Source organism: Rhinatrema bivittatum, chromosome 3 (genome assembly GCF_901001135.1).
Source record: "Rhinatrema bivittatum chromosome 3, aRhiBiv1.1, whole genome shotgun sequence".
NCBI lineage: Eukaryota > Metazoa > Chordata > Amphibia > Gymnophiona > Rhinatrematidae > Rhinatrema > Rhinatrema bivittatum.
Genome location: NC_042617.1, coordinates 304,473,937 through 304,489,146, shown reverse-complemented (window position 1 = coordinate 304,489,146; position 15,210 = coordinate 304,473,937). Strand labels below are relative to the sequence as shown.

The 15,210-nt window shown below is 43.2% G+C and overlaps 1 protein-coding gene and 1 long non-coding RNA gene across 5 annotated transcripts in view; one reads left to right on the top strand and one right to left on the bottom strand.

Annotated features, from left to right (window-relative positions):
* The window catches only part of HDAC7 (histone deacetylase 7), a 360,128-nt gene that overhangs the window by 206,412 nt on the left and 138,506 nt on the right, over positions 1-15,210 (bottom strand). The window lies entirely within an intron of this gene.
* LOC115087658 overlaps positions 1-15,210 on the top strand; it is a 45,337-nt gene that overhangs the window by 9,278 nt on the left and 20,849 nt on the right. Inside the window, exons 2-4 of the long non-coding RNA XR_003855570.1 lie at positions 135-174; positions 3,827-3,920; positions 4,384-4,579. This is a non-coding gene — a long non-coding RNA (uncharacterized LOC115087658). The remainder of the gene's footprint in view (positions 1-134; positions 175-3,826; positions 3,921-4,383; positions 4,580-15,210) is intronic.

Sequence of the window (15,210 nt, the reverse complement as noted above, 5' to 3'; positions counted from 1 at the left end):
CTGTTTACATTCTGCATGTGTGCCTGAAGTGAGGCATTCTGCTAATAGGAAGTGTATTAGTGTTTGAGGGCTTTCAGAGGGTCAAGCCCACACATAACACATGGTTACAATAAGCCTAATATCTATTTTTGCAGGATTTCTGGTTGGCATCACAGCAGTGCATGTAAATATAATGTAAGTGATATTTTTATCTCAGAATACTGTACTTTGATATTTTTCATTAAAATATGAATGCATAACTTGGTTAGGGCACCTAATACCCTTGCACCAGCCATGAGTTCTGGGGGAGAGGGGCAGTTTTTAAAGTTTGTATCATTGGAGGGAGATGGGATTTTTTTTGGGTGGACCCGGGACAGACAATGAATGAACAAAGGAGGGGGGGGGGGGGGGGCGGGGCAGCATAATAATTGTTAGCACAGGACAGCAAAAATGTTAGCACCGGTCCTGCTCCTGCCTCCAGCCTAACCCATCCTAGACAGATATGAGTCTGACCTGCAAGCCTGCTGCCTTTGTCTCCCAAAATTCCAGGGCTCTGTCTCCGCATGCTCCAGGGCTTTCTGCTGTAAAAAAAATACCTCCTTGGATGACCATCTCTCAGTATGGAATTTCTTTGCAGCACATAATTAAAGCTGCATTTAATTAAAGCAGAGCCGGGGGCCGGAGTACAAAAATAAATGTATGGTTTCATTACTGGAATGCCAGACCAACACAAAAATGTTTTATGCCATTTTGCTGGATCTGCAGGGTGGGTGAAACTCAGGACTTCCTGAATGCGAAGTACTAAGTGTGTCACCCTGCCTGTTCAGTCCTACCTTTGGATGAGCGAAGGGGGCCAGAGGGGTGGGGATGAGAGTGAGGGGTCTTTAAAAGCCAATGCCCTCAGCCTATAAGCAGCTGCAGACTTATTTTTTATTTATTGACATAGTGTTATAATCGGCCACATTTCCAATAAAACTGATTACAGAATGACCCTTTCATCTTTAAAGGGGCACTACTTAAGCAGCTCACTCACATAGGCATCCATTGCACAGCAGCAGCTCCAGAAACGTTTGCATGAACATTAGTTCTGACAGACGTATCTGGAGAGGAACGGGTGGGTTCTTGTTTTACAGTTGAAAGTTATAGTGTTCAGTTCGGGTGGAGTGTTGCGGGGGGGTGGCAGTCTAGCAGGATGATTGCACTCCTCATACAAGAGGGGGTCCACAAGTAAAGCAGGTGGACACAGTTTGGGGGGAGAGGAGAATGGAGGGGGCCAGGGAAGGCAGAGGAGGGGAAGGTTATAGATGGGAGGGTCTTCTACTACGGAGCTCCTCATGGATTTAGGGGGGAGAAAGCCAAGGATATGGGAAAAATATGGAAACTGGAGTATAGATTGTTAGAGAGATGGGTAGACTACAAATAGTATCAATAAATGCAAGGGGCTTAAATTCACCTCTTAAGAGAAGGCTGCTGTTCCAAGAAGCAGTGGGATTAAAGACAAATGTAAATTTTTGCCAAGAAACCCACTTGGTCAAGCGTAAAAGAACGACTCCTTTTGGCAAAGACATATCTCCAGCATATTTGTCCTCATGAACAGTTAAGAGTAAATATAGTGGTGTGGATACTCTGTTGTCACAGCACATGGTGGTGGGTGTAAGGGTGGTTATACAAGACACAAAGGGAAGGTATATCATAGTGAAGGTGTTGGTAAATAACGAACGGTTCACGTTGGCAAATATTTATGCTCAAAATACTGATCAGGTCCCTTTTCTAGACCTTGTTTCGGAGGTTCTGGCTGAATGGGCAGAAGGGCATATAATTTTAGGGGTGACTTCAATATCATCAGGTACCCTTGATAACATGGGTACTGGAGCAATGGGGACTAGCAGACATAGGATAGCTCTTAAAAATCTGATGTCTCTTCAAAACCTAGTAGATGTATGGAGGTTATGTAACCCAACTTGTCGTAATTATACTTCTTTTCAAAGTGCATATGTCCTATTCATGATAGATTATTTCTTGATCAACAAACATTAGTGGGGCAGTCATGGAGGTGGATGTGGGTAATATCACATGGTTGGATCACACTCCACTCTGGCTATCCATAGAGCCTAATCACAGTCATGAGAGTAAATGTTCTTGGCAGTTGAATGATAACTTAATAAGCAATAAAGAGTTCAATACGGAACTAATGGAAGCGATACAGGAGTATCTTGACATTAATAATACAGAGGGTATATCCCTGGGAACATTGTGGGAGTGTCTAAAGGTGGTGGTGCGCAGCAGATTGATTTCATGTGCTTCTTACTTTAAAAAAGAGGAGGCAGAACGATTGCGCATTGCACAAAAAATAGCAAAATTAGAACTGAGCCACAAGAGAACTCCAGTTTCACAGGTTGGAAACTACGAGGAAAGAGTTGCAGGCCCTGGATGTAGCTAGCGTGGCCTATCAAATGGACAGAGTGAAGCAGAGTTATTATGAATTTAATAAAAAAGCAAGCAAAATGCTGGCTAGACATCTGAAGGAGGGACAAACTCAAAACCATATTATGAAAATTAAAGATCAGGCAAGTTTGTTTATGATACCGGAGACATTAATGTTTAGTACAGTTTTATGAAGAACTGTATGATTCTGACAAAGTGGTTGCAGAACAGGATATTGAACAATACTTGAGGGAAGTTGCCATACTGGTCCTCGGGGATAAACAGAGAGAAGCACTTAATAAAGATATTACTGCTGGGGAAGTTTTGCGGGTCATTAAAGATCTAAAAACGAGTAAATTGCCAGGGTTCGATGAATTTACTGCTAGGTTTTGCAAAACGTTTCAACCAGTTATTTTGTCCCCAATGGTAGAGATGTTCAATTCCTTAAAGACTGGAGGCTCACTCTCCCCATGTGCCAAACATGGCCAGGATAACTCTCTTAGCAAAAGGAAAAAGGGACCCTACCTTATGCTGGTCCTATAGACCCATTTCACTGATTCTATATAAACCTAAATACTAGCGAAAGTTTTGGCATTAAGACTTGGAGTAGTTGCCCCGATGATAATTCACAATGAGCAGTCAGGGTTTATACCGGGAAGGTTGGCCTCCGATAATGTAAGACGAGTGCTAGAGCACAACAGGGAAGTATTTCATCAGTGTTCCTGATGGTAGGTGCAGAAAAAGGCATTTGACCAGGTTCATTGGCCTTCTCTTTTCAGGGTACTAGAGAGACTGCAACTGGCAGATGATTTTATTAATTGGATACGACAATTATACAAGGGACCCAGAGCGTGTATAAAAATCAATGGGGGATATTCAGACTACTTTGAGGTGAAAAGAGGGACTAGGCAAGGTTGTCCCCTGTCAACTTTGTTATTTGCCCTGTCCTTAGAGTCTTCCGCTTGGAGGGTAATGGATAATAATCGAATCCAAGGGATAAGAGTAGGGGAGACTGACTACAAGACATCATTATTTGTGGATGATCTTTTATTTACAATTTTGGAGCCAGAAACTTCTCCGAATGCTTTGTTGAGAGACATGAGAACATATGGGAGAGTGTTGGGTTTTAAAGTGAATGAGGATAAATCAAAGATATTAAATTTAGGTATGCCAGATGGGCTTTTTGACTCGCTGAAGTGACAACTTCCATTTAAAGTGCCCAAAGAATGGGCGAAGTACCTGGGGGTCAAAATCAGCCCAAAAGAAGATTTACTATTTAAGCTTAACTATGATCCATTAATAATAATTAAAAAAAACAAAACAGGATGACTTGGATAGATGGGATAGATCAGGTTTTTCCTGGTTAGGAAGAGTGTCAATAATAAAAATGAATGTTTTACCCAGATTCTGCTACTACTTTCAGATACTTCCGGTGGCTACACCAGATGGGACACTGAAGTTATGGCAACGTAAGGTGTTTGGGTTCATATGGAGGAGGACACCTCCGAGGGTGATAGGTAAGGTGCTCTTTCAAACAAAATTGCGGGGGAGGGGGGGTGAGTGTTCCCAACCTTATATGGTATTATGTTCTTCCCAGTTACGCATATTGAGAGGTTAAGCCATGGGTTAGAATAGCTCAGATAGGGACGGGAGGTCCTTAATTGGAAACGAGGGCATGGCTGGGGGGAAAGTCTTTAGTAGATGGATTGTTACATTTTTCTAGAGTATCTCTGGGTATTTGGAATAAGTGGAAATTGAAATTGATGGGGGAAAGATTATTCTATCATCGTACTTTTTTTTTGTATACTAAGGAGTTCACATTGGGTAGTGAAGTGTCTGGGATTATGCGCTGGCAGGAGAGGGGTATTACTAAGCTAGAGCAGGTCTGGTGGGCTCAGGGACTGATTCCTTTTGATAAATTGCAGCAGAAATAGATAGGTTTCCCTATAATCAGTTAACCCTTTTTTTTTTTTTTATCAGGAAAAAGATAGGACTGGAGCTAAAAAAGGGTAAAACCTTATTTGAACATTTTTTGTGACCATGCTGATAAGTTACAGAAACCCATCTCAAGGATATATGTGTTATTGAATATTGAGCGCCTTTCAGAAGGCACAAGAGAGCGATTTGAAGGAGGCTATGGAAGGAACAGACTGGAATCAATGTTTTATCTCAATTGGTAAGAGTTCAGTTTCTTCCGAAGTAAAAGAAAATGGATATAAATTGTTCTACAGATGGTATATAACTCTGGTACGTATCCATAAAATAAACTCATTGGTGGGTAGAGAGGCTGAAAAGGTTGTGGCAAGGTGGGAACCTTTTTGGTGGGAGTGTCCAAGGGTCAGTATATTGTGGGATGGACTTACGTCTCTGTTTGCTACTATGACGGGGATGAAAGTGAATAGGTCTCCTAAAACATGAGTACCAACAAAGATTTTTGATTCAGCTAATAATAGTGAGAAGATGTGAGTGGCTTTTTGGTGGCATACATGGTCGATTCGATCTATAAGGAATGTATGTATCAGTCTTAAAAGAGTGTTTTATATAGAAAATCAACTATAAAAAATGACAAATTGGACCGTTTTGGGAAGACATGGGAACCATATGTTAGATGGAAAAGTAACAAGAAGGACAGGGGGTGAGAGGAGGGGGGAGGCGAAGGTTAAGGAGGTGGGGGGGTAGAGGAATGGGAGGAGGAAGGGGCTATGCAGTGGCTAGCTATGGTAAAAGGGTTTAGTCCACAGTTATTGTTATCATTTTAATTGCCATTTCAAGGAGATATCGTAAACACCCTTAGTGATGTTACAGATGTTAGCCGTGTATGGGGGATCGTAAGAAATCTTAGAATTTAGGAAATACAGAATTCTAAGTAAAATCTCTTATTGTACTGCAGTAATGAACATGCTGACGTAGATTATGAAGAGATGACTGTCTAATATTTGATTCATTTTCATTCTGTTGAAAACAATTCACATTATAAAAAACAAAGAAATGTTTGAATGGGGAGGGCCTAGAAGGGGCAAGGTGAATTTCAGGGTGGGCAAGTGCCAAGTACCTTTCTCCCCCCCCCCCCCCCACCAATCAAAGTGGGCCGGCCTGACTGTAGGGAGGAGGGGAAGCTTCTTGTCTGGGGGAGCCCTCAGCCCACTACCATTTCTGCCGAGCCTCCCTCCTTCCAGTTCATATCATGACTCTTCTACCACCAGAAAAAATATTAAAGTTTGGTGTCTTACGTCTTCCAGAAAATCCCTTCAAATCTCATTTTAAATCAGAGGTTCTGAACTCTAGTTCTTGAGGGCCACAAACAGGTCTCATATTCAGGGTACATACAGCCATCAGAAGCACCATGTTGAGTCAGACCAATAGTCCAACAAAACCAGCATCCTGTCTATGACAGTGGCTAATGTGGGTGACTTGGAAGTACCCGGCAGATCCCAAGAGGAAGACTCCTCCTCTGTTGATCACTCTCAGAGGCAAGAGGTGACGCTCCCCAAATCTTTCTGGCTAATGGACCTGCCTTCCAGGAGCTTGTCCGAACTGTTTTTAAGCCCAGCTATATTTTACTCTTGATCACATCCTCCAGCAACAAAATTCCACAACTTAAGTGTGCATTGCCTGAAACAATACTTTCAAAAATTTGTTTTAAATCTGCTGCCATTTAGTTTCATGTAGTGTCCCCTAGACATAGAGTAATCAAGCTATGCAAGTTAGCCTTGTTCTTAGATGTGAATGTAAATATAATCTGATAATTATTTATTGTGGAAATCATAAAAAAACAGACTTTGTTGGCAGGCCTGGCTAAGAACCCCTGTCTTGTATCCTCAGTAGAAACTAGGTAATGACATCTTAGACAATACAATTGCAGGGAAATGTTCCAGGGAGAATCTTAGCTCAAGCAGAGTTTTTCCAAGCTGATCCTCAAATACCTCCAGACGTTCTGGCATTCAGGATATTCACAATGAATATGCATGAGATACATGCTACACGAAGATAACCAGCAGCAATCCATCTACTTGCAGGCCAAGGCAGCATCTTCTTCCTTATCTTATTAGAACTGTCCACCACATTCAATATTGTCAACCATCTGTTCCTACTACAGTGTTTGGAAGACGTCAATATCAAAGGCTCAGCCCTCAAATGTTTCAAATTAGAGCCATAGCTAAGCAATTTGGCACCTATGACCACATGAAAAGGTGCCCCCTCTTCTGCCTCCCCGTCTCTCCAGGCCACCACCACCACCACTAACATCCCTCCTCTTTGTCTCCTCTTGCCCTCCCCCAGCCACCATTACTATCAACATCCCCACTCCTGTCCTTCAGCCATCATCGGCATCCCCCTTCCCTCTCCCCAGGCACCCTGCCCTGTGCCCCTCCCTCTAGAGGCCAATAACTCTCTTGTCTCCCAGAACCCCCCCCCCCAACAAACAGAGTGTGAAACAGTGTGACAAGGCGGTAGCTAAAGCCGGAGGGATGCTGGGATGCACAAGGTGAGGCATAACTAGCAAGAAAAAAAAAAGAATTGATCATTCCACTGTAAAGGTCACTGGTGAATATTGTGTCCAGCATTTATTTATCAAACCTGTCATATCAAAAACACCACTACTTCCCAGCAACAACTCTACCTACTTAAAAGGGTAGCTCTGCAAATATTGCACCAGGCCCTAGAACACCAGGACACCCATCTAAGGGGGAAAAAATCCTTTCACAGAATACACACTAGCAGACTCCATCATCTGGTCACTCATGCAGAACAGATGTCTTTACCACAGACAGAAAAAGGGCCCACAAATTTCAAGTGTTCGGATAAACACTGATATGGGAACCCTGAGAAGATAGATTATCTGCAAGCAGTGCAATGCTGGAGAAAACCAAATAGAAATGCACTTTCTTATCTCTGTAGTAAAGCACAAAGATTAAGAGATGCACATTCCCAAAGCTGACTTTTCAGTCACTAAAGTGAAAATACCTTTTTTTTTTCTACCTTGGTTGTCTGGTCATTTTGTTTTTCTAATCGTGTTGGTCCCAATCTCATTGTTTCTGCTTTCCTGTCATTATCTTCCTCTAAACCTTTCCAGGGTCTCCTGTCCATTTTCTGTTTCTTCTCTCTCCCTGCCTTCTTCACTTTCTCCCCTCCATCTGTCATTGATCTTTCACTTTTAATCTCATTGTGCCACATTTCTGTCTGCCTCTTTATATATTTACTAGTAAATTTCAACCATCCTCCCTCTCTTTTACCCTGCAGTTCTCCCCTCCATTGTCCCATCTCATTCCTCCACCTCAATGGGTTGCTTCATCACCAGTCCCTGAGCAGCATCTCCATTCTCTCTCCCTCTCCCAGCATCTTTCCCCTCTCTCTTCCCCTTCCCCAGTATATCTCTCGTCTCTCCCCTTCTCAAAATCTCTTTTCTCCTCCTCTCTCCCTCCCCAGCCTCTCCCCCACCGCTAATGTAGTTATCCTTCAGAAATATGTCCAAATGGTTTTTTTTTTACGTCCAGTTATACTGCCTGCTTTGACTACTTCCTTTGGTAACAGCTTGCACGGGTTAATTCTGCATTAACTAAAAAAAACTTTCTTAAATTATATTTGTTTTAAATTTGCTACCAGTTATTTTCCTGGAATATCATCTAGTCCTAGTACTATTTGAAAGGTAAAAAGTAATTCCCTATTAACTGGTTCCACTCCCCTCGTGATTTTATAAACATCTACAACACCTCATTCATCTCTTCTCTAAGCTGAAAAGCCCTGACCTGTTTAACCTTTCTTCATAAAGGAACAGATTCATCCCTTTTATCATTTTTGTTGCCTTTTTCTGTCCCTTTTCCAGTTCTGCTATATCTCTAGGAGGAACCAGAACTGCACAAAATACTCAAGGTGTAGTCATACCATAGATTTATACAGAAACATTATATTATTCTCAGTTTTATTATCAATTCCTTTCCAAATAATTCACAACTTTCTATCTGCATGTTTGACTGCTGCTGTACTCCAAGCTGAGGATTTCGGCTGATCCAAGGGCCTTTCCCTGAATGGTAGCGCCTAACTTAGAACCCAGGATGGGGTACATATAGTTGGGATTATGTTTCCCTATTTGCATTATTTTGCACTTGTCTAAATGGCACATTAAATTTAATGGCACATTACATTTAATCTGCCATTTAGATTTCCAGTTCCTAGTCTTGCAGGGTCCTTCTGCAATTCCTCATCATCTGCTTGTATTTTAACTACTTTGAAAAATTTTGCACTCTCTGCAGATTTCATGGACTCACTCATTGCTTCCTTTTCTAGATCATTAATGAATTTGTTAAACACTGGTCCCAGTACAGATCCCCGGTGCCTTCCTTTTTCTACCTCTGTCTTTTGGGGAAAACTGATCATATAATCCACTGCATTTTCTGTCACTGAGCCAGTTACCAGTCCACAATTGCCTCCTAACTCACTACTTTTTTTTATTTACTAAGGAGTCTTTCATGAAGGAATTGTCAAATGCCTGCTGAAAATCCAAGTAAGCCATGTTGACTGGCTCACCTTTATCCTCATGCTTATTTATACCTTCAGAGAATTCTGATAGAATGGGTAAGGAAGACTTCCCTTCGTTAAATTCATGCTGCCTTTTCCCCATTAAGCCATGTCGTATCAGGAGGAAAGAAGAAGAGCTGATGCTGGGGACAGGGGAGACGAAGGCAGGAGGGCAGATGCTAGGGATGAGGGATGAGGGAAATGGAAGCTTGCTGGTGGCAAAGGTTGAGCATGGAAATGAAGGCATTCCATGGCTGATGGATGGTGCGTAGATGGAGGAAACAAGCTAGGTAGAGAGTGCATTGTACAAATCAACTCCTCTTGTACCTTTCATCCATTCAAACAGCAGAAAATCTTCAGTGTGATGTCAACTTTGCTGTTTGTACCTCCTACTGTGCATGTAAAACTGCTCCCCCCCCCCACCAACCTACCCCACCCCCTAAACCCCACTCCAAGTTAAAAGTGCCCCCCCTCTTACAGTGGTATAAATAGTAGAGTGACAGGGTGTTCTCCCCCCATCTCTCTCTCTTTCTCCCCCTGCCTCCTGAATGGCATATGTGTTAAAAAGCTTTTCCGGGTAAAAGCTTTCACATCTTTATCACAGGCTATTTTGATAAATTCTAGGGGTATGGTAGAATCAGCCTTTCCCTCCCCATCCCACCCCCTCCAGCTGTGCAAAAGTTATGTGCCAATAGGCCACATCCACACACTTCACGGCTGGTTTGGATTTAACTACTTCTCTCTCTAGATAGGAGTTCAAGGCATGTTACATTCACATACAATAGACATGTTCCCATCGTCACAGAGTTTACAATCCAGATTTATGCCTGCAACAATAAAAGGTGAAGCCACTTGCCCAAGATCACAAGGAGCATCCGGCGTCCCTGGTTCTCGGCCTGTTGCTTTAGTTGCTAAGCTATTCCTCCACACATGAAAAACCTTGGCCTAGGGTCTAATTTTCTTGCTTTTGTGGCTGTGAAGCCTGGTGTAAGTGACCCAGCCTCTGCATTTAAAAAAAAGATTTCTTTAAGTGTTAACGAAAGCGCTCCAACCAGGAGCCAAGCGGTGAGCAAACATAAAAAAAATAAATAAATCATAAAATAAAATACAATTTAAAAACAAAGAAAAACTGAAGTCCAAAATACTTCCTCTAGGTTACCTGCTCCATATAATCAAACTGAGGAAAGGAAGAAAATGATGTCAAAGGTTCCTGAAGCAGACAGGCATTTTTCACTGAAGGCTAAGGGGTAGAGTTTAAAAGGTGCGCACAGGGATGCACCGATTTTATAACATGTGCAGGTGGCGCACGCAAGGGGGGGGGAGGACTTAGGCAATTCCGGCCCGGCGACGCATCCCAGCCTTCCCCAGTTCCCTCCCACTCCTCTCCAATTAAGGAGTGGACTGGGAGGGAACTTCCCTAACCCCCTACCTCACCTTCCCCACACTTCCCCTCTCCTCCTCACCCCCAGCAACTTATTTCAGCTCCCAAGCTGAAGTTGTGCGCACCAGGACAGCGAACAATGGCGCTGTCCCAGCCCCCTGCCCCTCCCCTCCCCACCCCCCGGCCCGCCCCTTCCAAGTGGCCTGGCCCTTGAGCGCGTACCGGCCTTTACGCACCTGGCCGGGCCTCTTGGAAAATTCGCCCGGTGCTGGAATTTATGCGGGCCGGGCATCTAAAATCTGCCCGTAAATGAATATTTAGACTCAGTAACCCTCATAAAGGAGGCTCCTGTAGTTCCTAGCTTGAAGGTACCCACAGCCTCTGATTCTGCACACCATCACCACAGTGTTTAAAGTAATAAAACACATCCATATTTTTGTGGCATATATTTAAAAAAAAGATAGGGGTTGGGTTTTTTTTTTTTTGTTTTTTTTTTAGAAATAAAAAAAACAATGCTAAGTGCCACTTGCCCTTTTGCTTGCAAAGTGCTGAAACAGTGCATCTTCTACTCAAGGTTTTAATTTCCTGCAACATCTGGAGAAAAAAATACTCTACTGAAGAACTTGTGGAAGCAAACCTTTCCCACTCTCCGCCCCCAAGCCCCCCCCCCCCAAAAAAAAATAGCTCAATGGGACATTTTTGCCCAAAAGAAGGTAAAGGTCCTGCAATACTTGGGACACAAGTTTTTGCTTGCACGGTGTTTTCTGTAGTGCTTATCTTCCCTTTCATTTCCTTTCAGGAAAGGTAATTCCTTGGGAAAAGACGCGCCATTTCCAAATTGTGCAAAGAAGCTGGCCTGCGGCTGTTTCTTTTTGCTCAAAATTTAAATCTGGCGCAAAACGACTGCCCTACGGTCAGAGAAAGCGCCAGCAGCACAGTAAGGATTTGAACTTTCATTCCAGGAATTCTGACTCACAGGTCAATAACTCTCTTGACATTGGTGATCACCTGCTCCCCAGATAATAAGGAACTGGGATCCACTATCTCCAGTAATGTTACCAGTGCATTACTGATTAACCCTGAGGAGTGCTGGGACGGGTCCTGCCTTGTGATGTACAATAAACGTGGTACTTTTCCCTTTATTCCTGTGACAGGCTCGTAGTCCAGGGACAGGGTCTCAGTGATTGAATTAGCACAGTCGGCAATTCTGAGGCCCACTCCGACTCCTTCAGAAGGCTGATCTTTGGTTGCTGCTATGGACCCGTCCCAGCATTTGCTTTCTTGTTGTAATATAAAATCGAATACATACCAGGAATGTAGAGATGAAGCAGATCATGTCAAAATGTGTCCTCACAGATTATTTCCATAAGAGCTGTCATAAGGGACGAGAGACACTGTGGCAGGGACGGCAGACTCCGGGCCTTGTGCCCCACAAAAGGGTATGGTTTTCAGGCTTTCCACAATGAAAAATGCACAAGATATATCCACGTGTGTTTGAGCCAAGAACCAGATTACTTTGCCTGACTTGGTTATCCTTGGCTCGTCTGCAGCACTCCTGGGCTGGCGTTCACAATCCCTGTCTTTGGATTATCAGACGAGCCTAGCCCGCAGGACTGGCTCAGCTTGTCCCTGGTGACTCGGAGTGATCTCTGAACTGCAGGTCAGACACACAGGTCCAGCAGCAGGAAGCTACAAGGCAGGGGCTGGCCTTAAAAGGGTTGGCGGCTTGCAACAAATCAGCCGTGGCAGAGCCCAGAATGCTGATGCGTGTGATTCTGCCTTCAAAATGACAGGAACGCCGAGGGGGTGAAGCTACTGGGGCAGCACAAGGCCCAGGATAGTTGCCCCTATTTGTTTCTTCCCTCCCCCCAACTTCAGCCTCTTCAAGAACAATCCAGGCTACAGGGCAAGCGTAGAGAGGGCCATCCCCTGTCAGACCCTCCCCAGTTTCTAGCTGTCATGCTTTAGGGATGCGTTCAACCCTGGGCTGACAACCTTGAGTATCAGGTTAAATAGCCTCTGACTGACAAATCAACAAACTTGTCTTATCCCTTTCTGCACCTAGCTGTACAGCATGGTGTATAGAGAGTATATTTATATTGCCTTCCATCATGAGCACAGCTACTGCCAGATGACATCAGAAGGAACCTGTGTGCTTGCCAAACCTCATGTACAGCACCTTCTCTGGATAATTCTCAAGTCGATCCAAGAAAAAGGTGTCCCAGCCTGCAAAGAATTCAGGTGAAGGACGCAACCCTGAAGAAACAAAAAGCATCCCTGGACTGATTTTCCTCAGTGTTTGTAACTCTTTCCCTTCTGTCTCAGGGTCGCTTTTCAGCGGCTTGTGGCACACTCAGAATATGGGTGCTATCGGATAGAGCTGGATTTAAGGACTGGAGCCTGCAGGCAGAGTGTCACAGTGACAGCCCTTTGAAGCTGTGCAAGCACACTGCCCTAAAGCAAGCAGAAGCAGGCTCCTCTTTGGCTTGGCTATTTGGTGCCTTCAAAATCTGGCACCCCAGGCAGTGGCCTATGTTGCCTATGCCAGAATCGGGGCCTGTAATCAGAGCAGCACTGCCATGACTAACAGTATGGCAGCACCCCTGTTTGCTCAGATCAATGATTCAGAGGTTGGCAAAACCTGGAGGGCATTCCAGAAACATTTGGATGCACAGAAAAGAAAAGGTCCAATAAATGGTTTGCTATCAGAGGTGGCTGACACTCTGCAAGGGTTTTTGGTTTGCACCACTGTGGTTTCGAGCAGTGCTGCCTAGCTGCAGTTATTAGGTCACTCGGAAAAGGCAAGCTTCTCTTTTCCTGTTACCTGAGGGCACGGAGAACACGTACAGTGCGGCTCGGTATTGGTTGCTGCAGTAACAGAGGCTAAATTTAGAGCAGGTCAGAATCTGGGGTCAGAGGGAACTGGCTCACCTTGGCGAGCTTACAATAAAGGTCTCGCCAGTCACAGCAGTAGAATCGCAGTGGTGAGCAGGTTGCTTGACAAAGTGTGTGATGATGGCTACAACATGATTAGCTGAAGAAACAGCAAGGAAGGCTGTCTAACAAAGCCGTGAGGGCAACAGAACAGAATTAGCAGCCAAGTGTCCAATCTGGATTCCTTTATTGAGCAGAGACACAAATTTGTGAACAAGCCCGACTCAGGCTGAGTTTCGCCCTCTTACAATGGGGCTACGTCAGGGGCCACAGGATACAATAAATAACACATACTCATAAATAATAATAAAAATCATAAAAACATAACTAAAACATAAATATAAAATGGTAACATGAATGTATGTGGTGTAACATATAAAATACAAAATGTAATTAACTTATATTAAATATGCATGTGGCAAACTGTCAGAACAAATAACAATGTATATTGCCTTTACCTCAGCTTTATCGTAATGTGGTTAGTGAATATCCGGGTCTTAAATAAGACTGTACAACAAATAGTCTGTAATTTCAGAAAAATCAAATGAATAAATAATATTATGAATGTAATGCATATTTAATATAAGTTAATTACATTTTGTATTTTATATGTTACACCACATACATTCATGTTACCATTTTATATGTGTGTTTTAGTTATGTTTTTATGATTTTTATTATTATTTATGAGTATGTATTATTTATTGTATGTTGTAGCCCCTGATGTAGCCCCATTGTAATAGGGCGAAACTCAGCCTGAGTCGGGCTTGTTCACAAATTTGTGTCTCTGCTCAATAAAGGAATCCAGATTGGACACTTGGCTGCTAATTCTGTTCTGTTGCCCTTACAACATGATTAGGGCAGGAGAAGAGATGGCTGAAGGGGGATTTGATAGAGGTCTTTAAAATCATGAGAGGTCTAGAATGGGTAGATGCAAATCAGTTATTTACTCTTTCGGATAATAGAAGGACTAGGGGACACTCCATGAAGTTAGCAAGTAGCACATTTAAAACTAATCAGAGAAAGTTCTTTTTCATTCAATGCACAATTAAGCTCTGGAATTTCTTGCCAGAGGATGTGATTAGTGCAGTTAGTGTAGCTGGGTTCAAAAAAAGGTTTGGATACGTTCTTGTAGAAGTCCATTAACTGCTATTAAATTAATCAAGTTGACTTAGGGAATAGCTACTGCTATTACTGGCATCAGTAGCATGGGATCTTCTTAGTGTTTGGGTACTTGCCACGTACTTGTAGCTTGGATTGGCCTCTGTTGGAAACAGGATGCTGGGCTTGATCAACCCTTGGTCTGACCCAGTTTGGCAATTTCTTATGTTCTTATGTTCATAAAAGGGACGGACTGGTTTGACCACATTGCATGCATGGGTGATGCAGCCCCTGCTTTTCTTAGGAATATCTGAAATACATCTCCAGGCATGTAAAAAGGGCAAAATCAGGACCCCCACTTGTCCCTTTTGACACAGAGTCATATGATGATCACCCACCCTAACACATTCATAAAAAGACAGTGGTTCCAAGAGATCTCCCTCCACCCCTTCCCTGGACTATTACTGGAGTGGAGTGTGTGAAAATTATTAAAGTGGTTAGTTAATTAGTGGATCAGATGAGCATTGTCCCACCATTCAGGCCATCGCTTACATGGGGACAGGAAATAGAATTTAAAAAAATTGCAGGAGGACCTTGCAAGACTGGGAGATTGGACATTTAAATGGCAGATGAAATTTAATGTGGACAAGTGCAAAGTGATGCACCTGGGGATAAGTAACCCACACTGTGGTTACACAAGGTTAGGCTCCATATTAGAAGTTACTGCCCAGGAAAAGAACCCGGGTGTCATTGTGGATAATACTTTGCAATCCTTGGTTCAGTGTGCAGCAGCGGTAAAAAAACAAACAGAATGTTAGGAATTATTAGGAAAGGAATGGAGAATAATAAAGTGAATAGCATAATGCCTCTGTATCGCT